Consider the following 12,388-nt stretch of genomic DNA (forward strand, 5'->3'; position numbering starts at 1 on the left):
CAGATTTGGGGAAATCTCATCCATTCTTTCTTCAAATACTTTTTCAGCCCTTGTGTCTCTCTTCGTCTTCTGGGACTCCAATCATGTATACGTGTGTGTGCTTGGTGTTCTACTGGTCTCTGAGTTCATGTTCATTTTTTGGTCTAGTTTTCCTTTCTCCTTGCCTAAGGTGACATAATCTCTGCTGATTCACCTTCAGCTTCCTGGTTCTTTCATTGCTCAAATCTGCTGAGAACACTTGTGAATTTTTTTTATTTCAAGTATTATACTCCTGTATCCCAAAAATCTCAGTTTTGTTCCTTTTCACATTATCTACACTTTCATTTTTAACCTCTATGTGACGGATTATTGTATTCATACTTTCATTTTAACCTTTAAATATGATTTCCTTAATTGTCTAACATGTGTTTGTAAAAGCTGCTTTGACACATTTGTCTTCTAAGTCTTCTAAGCCCTTTCAGGGAGTTTCTGTTTACTGTTTTATTTCCTTTGTGTTTGTCAAAATGTTTTAGCTCTTTGCAAATCTCAGTTTTTCCTGAAAAGTGGACATTTTAGATACTGATTGACATCTACACCATCCTTGTTGGGTTTTACTATCACTTATTTACTTAAGTCCCTTTTAGTTTTCCCAGTCATCCTGCAAAGTCTTACTATTTGATTGACTTCAGTTTGATGCTAATCTTTCCTCCACTTGGCAAGCACTCTTGGCCCACGGCACTGGGAGGGAGGCTGCTGTCACAGGCAGCCTCTGTGCCATTCTCCAAGAGCATCCCTGTGGGACTGGGAGGGACCGCAGCGCCTGTCTCTGAGAAGGAAAGATTGGAGTTTCCCTCCAGTGTGTGGTGCAGGGATGTGTCTCTGGTCTCTTCTGCTGTCCACCTCTGCTCGTGAATTTGCAGGCAATAAAGCAGCTCAGGGAGCCATGGGATGCAGAATTTCACGCTTGCAAGGGCTTTGAAGTCCATCTTGTCACACACCTGAGCATGGGACTGTATCTCCTAGACAATGATACTAGCTAAAAATAATCCTGCCCCTTCTCAGCCTGTTGGCTAAGACCAAGGGTAAAAATAATCACAATAGCTACATTTATTAAACCTTTAATAAGTGTGAGTCCTGCACAGGAAAAGATCAAGTGAGCACTTTACCTACTGACCGGTAATTTCAGCCACACGCATGCAGGATATACTGTTATTTCCACACAGTCTAGGGCAAATGTTGTCCAAGAACCTATTACAGAGGTCACACGACCACTGATTTTTTTTCCCCCTAAAAATCTGTATACACTTCCCTAGAGTTTACAAACTTCTCTGGCTTATGTTGCTTCCACTTGATTTTCCTCCTCACAGGCTCCTGAGAGATTGCTCCAAATGTATCTTCCCTGCCATCGCTTTTTGCACCTTTCATCACAGAAACCAGAAAGCACTGTCTTGAGAACATTATTCACATGTTACAAACAATGGACTTCAGCTTGGGCCTAAATGCTGCCTCCACAATTTGTTTTCGACCCAAAGAAAGTTTCTTATCCAGGTAAATGGTGATTTGGGTAAAGAAACAGATCATCTCTAATATTTCCAAGAAGCCCTTCACATGGTTGGAAACTAAGACACTCAGCAATCAACCCCGTCCCCATCCCCCATCTCCCCACTGAAGTCACAGTGAAGCCAGCAGAGCCAGGAGCTGGGAGCTTCCTTCCTGGCCACTAGAGGCCAGCAAGCCACAGCCAACAACCTGCTTCTGCTGCTTCTGGCGTGTGCTGCTTCTGGCATGATGAAGCTGGTTCGTTCAACGTGAGGAAAATGATGCTAGAGTGTTTTCAGAAGAAACCAAAAGCATGTATTCTTAATGGGTACTGCTGAGATGCCTCTGATTTTCATGGCTTCCTGAGGCTTCCCTGAATGTCAGTCTTAAGAAAACTGAGCACGCAGGGAATGTGCCTTTGAGGTGTCCCTCCGTATTTGCCAAAAACATTATGCTCTCTTTTTTTTTTTATCACAATGCTTTATCCCCCAGCCCCTTACCTGTTTGGAACAGAACACAACTTGTGTTCTCTTTTTCCCTCTAACAACTTATTTTCCTGAAAGCAATAATGCCCTGCCCCCTCATCGCTTCCCTCGAGGTTATACACCCTTTCTCTCCCTGTTTTTCTTTCTATTGCTCGCTCCTCACTTCCCCTCTCCGCTGCATTTCCAGAAGGGAATAAACACTCCCTGGGCAGATAATTCACTCTCACTGTTCCAACTACCACCTGTGAGCTGATGACTTACAAATCTAATACCTCGGGCCCACACCTCTCTTGTAAGCCTCCAAGATCTGCTTCTTATTTCTCACTCTTAGACGTTTGCATGTGGGTATGTCACCAGGACCGCAACCCAACCAGAGTGGACACCAGACGGCACTGTGTGAAATAATCCCCAAACCCACAAACATATGTGTAAATATCTGCATACGTGGAGAATATCCTTGAAAGGGTACATGAGAAGCCAGAAAAGGTGGTGGCTGGGCTCCAGAGCTGGGAGCACCACAGCCAGGGGACAGGGCTGGAGAGAGGCTCACGGTTCTCCATATGCCTTCCGAATCCTTCAGATATCTCATACTCTGTGTGGATTAAAGGATCAAAGTAACTAAATAAACACTTTAACGTTCACATCTTCCAGAGTTCTCCCAGGCCCAGTGCCCTCCATCTGCCACGCGCTCCTTGGGGAGATAAATTCACTCTCAGTTTCAACTTCATTGGTGAGCTGGTGCCTCACAGCTCTGTCCTCTCTGGCCCACACCTGTCCCGCAAGCTCCACAGCTCCCCTTCTCACTGTCAGACACGTGTACGTGGCTGAGTCACCGGCGCCTCAAACTCACCGTCTCCTGTAGCCCATTCACCACCTTCCAGCTACTCGACCCTTGAGGAGGGCCCTCTATCAACACGGCTGAGCGAAAGAACCAACCTGCCCCTACTCCTCCCGCATCGTCGGTCCCCGCTGCCAACAACCACCGTCTCGCCACGCACGGGCCGGAACTGGGACTGGTGCCTTCCCTCCCCAGACCCACGGAAGCAGCCAAACAGCTCAGCCCCTCCCCTAAAACAGCACTCAGATTCAGCCCATCCTCCCCATTTCTACAACCTTCCTTTAGGCCCTTACCATCTCTTTCCTGGGCTTCCACACTCATGCCCAGTTTGACTTCCTTCTTCCTGGATCGTGCTTTTCACGCTCACTCCCAACACAGCTGCCCGAGTGACGCATCGAAGTGTAAATCCAACAGCATGACTGCTGGCTGGCACCCAGGAGTGGCTCCCTGTACCAGGTGAGGAGCCGCAGCATGGCACCGTGTCCTTCCCCACCTGCCTGGTCTCATCTCCTCCCGCTTCTTGCCCTGTTACAGAAGTCACACATGGCTTGCGGTTTCCCAATCATGCGCTGCTGCTCCTCCCTGACACCCCTGTTTATGCTCCTTACTGCTTGGAACGCCCACTCCTGACCCCCTTCAGCTTCCCTTCCTCTTGGCCATCTCCTCACCACCATTTGAGACTCATACGAAGACCTAAGGAAGGAACACGGAATAAAGACGTCCTGAGACTGTGAAGACTGAAAACCACCAGCCCCAGGCCCAGTCACCCATCACTTACAAGGCAAAGCAACAGGATCACGATCTCCAGCTAGTTTAACTCAGTGGTACAAGTAACTGATCTAGAACTTCTCTGACCGTAACATTAACGATCCGTATAACCACTGGAGGAATGAAAAGGAGCAAGAGGAAACTCAGACTGAGGCTGCATCGGGACTGGTTGCCCAACAAGAAGACATATGAAAGGTACTGAGTAGGTACTAAGAGCCCAGAGTCCCCCGTTGTCATGTTACATCTCCTAACAACTCGAATTAACTTCATGTTTCACAGCGGATCAGCTTACACTTACCCTCCTTTTAGACTTGGGAACATCTAATGAACGTGATGCACAGGCAGCAGAATGAGAATGGGGTTTTGCCTCTTCTAAAGGCTCCCGCTTCACTGCTAGGGTCACATCTTGAGTTTCAGGGCAAGTCTTACTTCACTTAGTGCAGAAAAACAATGTCAGGGTTTGGACATCACAGATTTAAGTTGTAAAACAAAAGCACCTCAAGTCTTCGTATCAGTCTGCAGCGACAGAGGCACATAGTGGGGACGTTCCCAACCTCCAAGGGGTATCCACCCAATAAAGTCCTTCCTTGTTGCTAAAAATAAACAAGGAGGAACCCTTGACCAATGAGCTAAAAAAAATTCATCAAACAACGGTAGGTGAACTGACTCTTAATAATCACAAACTGCGAATTTTTATTACACCCGGATGACACCAAATTGTTTAAAATGCCACTCTTAATTGTTTCCCCTATTGACTTTGTCCCCTCTAATAAAGATTTAGCATAAATACATATAATGATTATCTTAAATAAAGGGGATAGAAATGGTTTATCTACCATGGTCTCTACTGCCAAACAGTCTAACAAAGAATGCCAGACATAAAGTTACTATTAAAAAGAACAAAACGTTCAATATTACCTCCTGGATTTTACTTGCATGATAGTACTGCTGTAATCTTATCTTAGGTTGTCACCAAATGTTTCCTGAATCCCCATCACATATTCCCACCGTGCTAGGTACCGTAGGGGACATGATGGCGACTGGGGCACAGACCTTGCCCCGACGGCGCTCACCATCTAAGGAGAGGGAGGCAGTGGTAGTAACTGATGAAAAGGCCAGCTGTTAAGGAGTTTTCTGAAAAACGTGCAAAGTGTTCTGGGAATACAAGCAAAAAAGGTAGATTACTTCCAACTGCAGAGATCTAGGAGGTTTCTGTACAGAATTATTTGAACAAGGTCATGGAGGACGGGTAGGACTCCACTGCCAGACATGGCAGACGAGGGATGGGGGTTAGCGGCGAGGCTGAGAAGCAAGCTTGAGCTTGGCCCGGAAAGTGGGTGAGAGCGGGATGCATTCAGAACCAGCAGCCACAACAGCATGGTGTTGTACAGAACACAGCGGGTAAGGAAGACAAAGTTGAAAAGGCAGGTCAAGAGAAGACTGTGGAAGGTTTTAAATGCCCAGCTGACAAGTTGGTTCCCCCACCACCACCCGGTGCAGAAATCCAACGAAGGAAGAATGCCATGACGGATCTTGGTTCTGCAAAGATGTACAACTAGAGTCAGTATGGAGGATTTACTGGAGGAGTGAGAAAGGGATTAAAGGGAAGTTGACCAGATAAGGAGCTCTGGCCATAGGTCAGAGGCATTAAGAGCTAGAAGGTGGGCAGCGGCAGCCGACAGCAACGGATGAACGGCACTTTGCTTTTTCACCTTGAGGTAACATACTCCTTCGATGCACTGGTCTCAGCTACACTGAGGTTCCGAGATTAAGAGCCTTGGGCTAAACCGAAGAGATGAAAGTCCTCGAGTGTAACTAACTTGTGCAACTGCTCCTTTAAAGACTTGCCTGCTGGCGACTGTCTAAAGAAGGCACACCGAGTCAGAAGTTATCACGTGCAAAGATTTTCTTAACCAAGGAACACGTGACATAACAAACATAACACAAAAGTAAAAGTCCAATGATGTGCATTATCCCGACATCACACGCTACCCCAGCTTTCTACATCTTTGTCTCCTCTGCAGTCATTGCGTACTTTCTTAAGCCTTTTTCCTCTTCTACAATTTCTGCTCTCTTTACGTCAACATCTTTTGCAGGCGAAGGTTGACAACTAGAATTGTCACTAATTCGTTCCCCATTGTGACTGAGCCAATGAACCTACTTTTTAAAATGTTCTGAGACTCTTAATGTAGATGTCCAAACTCACGCAAAAATCCCATAATCATGAAATGAAATTACCGGCCTTCTTATTTAAACTCTGTTCTCAGAAATAAAACCAAAGGTTTTCAAACACATCCAACAAATCAAATACCACCATCAGTACTGATTCTTTTCACACCTAAAGTGTAAGCTCTCAATTATACTATTGCATTCATTTTCTTCTTTCAGAAAATAAAAAAGTGAACCTGTGGATGTAGCCACACGGGTTCCTTTAGAAGACAATTAGACAAAGACTGACTCTACGTGAAGACTCCTGGCACTTTTCCATGTGTGTACATGCACACACTCTGCACACCAATGGCAAAACTAGAAAGAGCACTCATTGCTTTTCTTCCTCAGGACCTGTTAGGATTCCCTCTAGCCCCCACCTTTCCTCACCCTCTAAAGAAATCAAGATCTGGGCAGGGCTGCCAGGTTGGGGGGTGAGGGGGGTCAGGAACCTGGGAGTGGATTTAGAAATAGAATCACTTATTAGCTTTTTCACAATAATTAGATTTTTTTTTTTTTTTTTGCTTTTAAAGATAGTTTCGTAACAGTAATACATAGGCTACCATCCTACTGGTGACAATTCAAAGTGCTTCTTGCTCACATTTTCCATTGAATGTGATTAGTCTATTTACATGGCTAAGTGAAAGAATCACAGAGATGCTGGGACGGAACAGTGACAGGTAAGCAACAGGTGATAAATATTAAAACATATATTAAGGCCTGTATAATGCTTTTGCTGTCAGCCTATCAGGGTGTTCACCAACCCATGCCATTCTTGGTATTGACTAGGGGAAAAACAACTACAGCCAGTCCATAATATACTATATATGTCCTTAGAGGGAGGGACCACTCAATGTAACCTTTTCCCTAACTGCTTCATCCCACTCCTGGGCATATATTTGGAGAGGACTCTAATTCCAAAAGATACGTGCACCCCACTGTTCACAGCATCACTGTTTACAATAGCTAAGACAGGGAAGCAAGCTAAATGCCCGTCGACAGATGACTGGATAAAGAAGTTGTGGTATATTTCTACAATGGAATACTACTCAGCCATAAAAAACAATACAATAATGCCATTTGCAGCAACATGCATGGACCTGGAGATTATTATACTAAGCGAAGTAAGTTAGACAAAGACAAATATCATATGATATCAATTATATGTGGAATCTAAAAAACGATACAAATGAACTTATTTACAAACCAGAAATAGACTCATAGACATAGAAAACAAACTTATGGTTACCAAAGGGGAAAGAGGGGGGAGGGATAAATTAGGGGTTTGGGATTGACATATACAAACTACTATATATGAAATAAATAAACAGCGAGGATCTATTGTATAGCACAGGGAGCTATATTCAATAGCTTGTAATAACCTATACTGGAAGAGTATATACATATATATATATATGTGTGTGTGTGTGTGTGTGTGTATGAATCACTTTGCTATACACCTGAAACTAACACAACACTGTAAATCAACTATAGGTCAATAAAAAAGTGCTGCTTCATTAATTTATTTCAACATTTAAAACTCATGGAGGCAAGATGGTAACAACAACTGAACTGCATATAAATGAGTGCCTCATTCAATTACTGAGTGGATTGAAAAACAAAAAAATTGGAAAGAAACATTAAGGTGATTGTTTAAAAGGAGAGCAAACAACTCTTTCCTTAGAGCACGAATCCTGGGGGATAATGGGGCCAAAAGCTTCTATTTGGGGAGGCAGCTGCACCCTTTGCTGGAAACTAACAACTCTTTAATACAGAGGAGTAAATTATTTTCTAAATGCATTGATCCAAGCTCCTAAAAAGTCTGCTTATCTCCAAGGTAGAGCAACTTCATTTTGTTCTCAATAAAAGGATAAAGCTCATTGCTTCTGCTTAGAGATCATTAAGATGATACTTTAATATTCTTCTCATACACAGATTTTTCAGATACTTATGAAAAAAAAATCCTCCTGATTTTAATTCTCTTGGTCCACAAAGACAGATAACCTGCTTCAACCACTTCATTTTATACACGAGAAAAGGCCCCCAAAGTTTAAGGAAACAGCTCTAGATTGTCTATTATTTTTAAGATGTATATGCTTAAAAAGGGAGGACGAAAAGCACTCCTTCTCATTATATACAAGCTGTTCCCAGGAATCTTTTCGCTCCCGAGCTTGTTTGGAGTGCTGGAAGCTCTGATATTTAAGTAAGCAAGGCCTACATAGGACAATGCCCAAGTACCAGATCCGGAACTGAATTTTGTACTGATCTACTGATAGCTACCTAAAAACACTGTGATAAATCCATACTCATTATCTCCTCTGATCACGTCCTTTTTCCTTCTTCTAAAGTTTTCTTTTGCCATTGCATGTCCTTCCTGCTGTTAGATTCTGTGGCATACACAAGGTGCAAGGGTTGATAGGTGCAGGTCAACAAATCAGTAAACTATTAAAAACAAAACCAGAAAAAAAAACCAGAAAAGCGTGTCAGCTTCCAAAGCTTCCTTAACATGAAACTCATGTATTAACTTTTGTTCATGTCAACTTATTGCTGCCACAGGAGTTGGCTGATACGGATATGTATTTATTGGATATACGTTCATGTTGCTATTGAGGAAAAAAGGTAGTCAATTCTATGCACCAGCTTTTTTTTCATGTCGTGCTGGTGCTAGGTGGAGTGTAGCAGGAGCAAGCAGAGCACCTAGTTCCTGTCCTTCATCCTGGAAGAGCAGCATCACAGTTTTAAAAGGTGGGGCCACAGGGTGGGCCCCTAGAGGGATGCTATCAAGTTAGCCTGGTCCAGCTTGACTCATCCTCTCCAGCCTGGCAAGGGTAACTATACTTGTATCAGATAAAACAGACTTTAAGCCTAAAACTGTCTCTGGAGACAAAGAAGGACACTGCATAACGATAAAAGGGTCAATTCAACACGATGATATAACATTTATAAATATATACACAACCAACTTCAGAGCACCTATGCACATGAAGCATATACTGACAGATCTTCATGGTGTATGCCTTCAATACATACAATTTTTATTTGTCAATAATACATAAAGATGGAAAAATATCGACAGATCTAAAGACAGATATTGACAACAGTACAGTAACAGTAGGAGACAACAATATCCCACTCATGATACTGGATAGAACATCCAGACAGAAAATCAAGAAGGGAACAGCTGAGTCGAGAACACTATAGACCAAACTGATAGAACAGACACACACAGTAATTATCATCCAAGAGTAGAACACATGTTCTTCTCAAGTGCACATACAGCCTTCTCCAGGATAGATCACCTACGAGCTCATAAAACAAGTCTTAACAAATTTCAGACCCCAAATAGCCAAAAGAATCCTGAGAAATAAGAATCACAATTCCTGATTTCAAAATACATTGCAAGGCTACCGTACTCAAAATAGTATGATATTGGTATAAAAACACACATATAGACCAGAGGAACAAAATAGGAAATCCAGAAATAAATCCATACATCTATGGGCAATTGATCTTTGACAAGGGTGCCAAGAACATTCAACGGGGAAAAGATACTCTCCTCAATAAACGGTGCTGGGAAAACTGGATATCTACATGCTGAAGAATCAAATTATCCCAAACCATATAAAAGACCAAAATGTATTAAGACTTCAGCATTATACCTGAAACTGCAAAACTACTAGAAAAAAACATAGGGAAAAAGCTTCTTGATGTTGGCCTGGGCAGTTGTTTTCAATTACTTTTTGGATATGTCAGCAAAAGCACAGGCTACAAAAGCAAAGGTAGAGAAGTGAAACCGCATCAAATGAAAAAGCTTCCGCAAAGCGAAGGGAACAATCAACAGAGTGAGAAGGCAACCCACGGAACTGGAGAAAATATTTTCAAACCATTGATCTCATAAGGCTTAATACCCAAAATATATAAGTCATACAACTCAACACCTCCAAAAAACCCTCAAAAAATAGGCAAAAGACCAAAATGTCCACAAAGAATACATAGAAATAGCCAAAATGAATGAAAGGTGATCAACTTCACTAATCATCAGGGAAATGCAAATCAAAACCACGATGATTTAGAATAGCTAGTATCAAAAAGACAAAAGATAACAACTATGGTCTAAGATGTGGAGAGAACAGAACCTCTGTGCATTGTTGGCGGGAATGTAAATTAGGATAGCCACTCTGTAAAACACTATGGAGATTCCTCCATTTCATTCATTTGCAATCTTAAGCTGCATCACTCAATACTTGCTCAGAAAACGTTTACCTCAAAGACAAAGTGCGAATAAAACTTCTGAAATAATTAATATGCAAAAGCTGACTTCATCTGGGAAAGACATAAGGGGAACATCATTACTGGGAAAATACAGGAATTGGATCTTTAATTGTAATAGTTTGAGGATCCAGCACACTGTGGGGCACAAAACGGGAACTTCACAGTTGGATCGTGAATAAAAGAATAAATGCCCAAATGGATTTAAACAAAGACCTATATGGTCAGGCCATGATTTGAGGAATGATCTCTAATCTGTAATTTGTGTATTGGAGAACTTTGGGTGATAACAAAAGAAAAGCTATGCTGGATAAGATTCGTGAAAACACCTAATGTGGTATGGTGAGGTCTTCATTTTGTGGATTTAAAAATGGATGTATATTATGAACAGTAGGACAAAAATTTTAACAATAGAATGGTACGAAATTTAAGGAAGAATCTAAGTTTCAATAAGGTAGGTATGATCCACAATTCTGGATGACGGAGATCAGTGATAGAATGTGATATGGTATTTGATGGTGAAGAATTCTCTGGTGACTTGTGAGAGGGCAGCTTCACAAATTCATGGAGATAAAGCAAGAAAAATTAAGTTATATTTCCTTTTCTGGCCAAGATACAGAAAAAGGAACCAGATTGACCCTCTGAAACAATTTTAAAAAAAAAAGGGAGTGGGGAAAATACAAGCCAATACTTTGTAAGACACTGGACGTCAGGCAGGAGAGAATGATCCCTGAGAGATGGGAAGCAAATGCGGTAAGCCCTGTGATTGCCCCAGATTACTTATTGAACTTCTAGGCCGTGGTTCAGGGAAGGGAACGTCAGGCAGAAACCAATGGTCACTCCAAATTTCAGAGATGAAGCTAAGAGACTGGGGAACAAGGTAGGTAGAGTTCTCAAGGCTGGAGGGGAGAGTTTTATGCAGAAACTTTCATAGACCCTCTCCATCCCAAAAGTTCAGCTGATTATTGGGCAGCTTACTCTTGTGAGGAAGTCACCCGAGGCCAGGAAAGGAACCACCTGAAAAGACTGTAAATAACAGTGCCTGGCACTCATACCAGGCCTGAATAGTGGCTGTTCTAGCCAATCAGACTGGAAAGCCTCAAAATTCACAGGCATTGGATAGTATACATGGAAGAGTCTTACCTCAGTGGTGGGGAATCATTTGCTATAGACTGGAGCACTGTTCTGTTTCTGCCTATCAAACCTTAAAAAGCATGGGAAAAGATCAGATCATTTCCAAGCCACTTAAGAGCATCCAGGAACAAAGCTTAAAAACATTTATAAAAATGTAAAACTATCCAGCACCCACCTAAGTAAAATTCACAACTTCTGGCACCTAATGATAAATTACTGGGGTACAAGAGGCAGTAACATGCTTTCCATAATTAAGACATGAATCAATCATAACCAACTCAGAATTCACACAGATGTTAGATTTAGCAGGAAAGAACATTACAACGGTTCTTATATCTATCTTCCAAATGTTCAAAAACTTAAGTAGAGACAGAAGGTCAAACTAAACCAAACTTTCAGAGATGAAAACTTCAAAGTTGTGAAGTGAAAAAAACATATTGTAAGACAGTCACAATAGATTAGACACTGTAGAAGAAAAGATCACTCTACTTGAAGATTAAGCAAGAGAAAGTATCTGAAATATAATATGGAGGGGAAAACATTAAATGAGCATAGTATCACTGAGCGGTACAAAATGACAAGCAGGATATATTTACATGTATCTATACACATAGATATAAATAATTGGAATCTACAAAAAAAGAGGAGAGAGAAAGCAGAATATCTGAAGAAATTATGGCAATTTTTACCTCAAATTTGATGGAAACTATAAACACCCATATTCAAGATGTTCAACAAACCCCAAGCACAGGAAACATAAGAAAATGACACAATGGCACATTATAATCATTTTGCCCATAAACAATGATAAAGAGAACATCTGAAAAGCAGCCAGAGGGAAAAAAAAAAAAAAAGACACAGTTTGTACAAACAAAAATCAGGGTGACATTAAACTTCTCATGCAGAACAACAAACGTGAGAAAACAATGGAGCCATCTGTTTTAAGTACTGAAAGAAAAAAAAAAAAAAAACCTATCACCCCAGAATTCTATACACAGAGAAAACATCTCTAAAAAACCAAGGCAAAATAAGAAAAGTTTTAGGCATATCAGAGAGGAAAAAATTCATCACCAGCAGACACGTGCTACAGTATATTTTTCTTCTCTCTGAAGAAAATAATCCCAGATGGAAATACTGATCTATACAAAGGAATACAGCATAATAAAAT

Source organism: Camelus dromedarius, chromosome X (genome assembly GCF_036321535.1).
Source record: "Camelus dromedarius isolate mCamDro1 chromosome X, mCamDro1.pat, whole genome shotgun sequence".
Taxonomy (NCBI): domain Eukaryota; kingdom Metazoa; phylum Chordata; class Mammalia; order Artiodactyla; family Camelidae; genus Camelus; species Camelus dromedarius.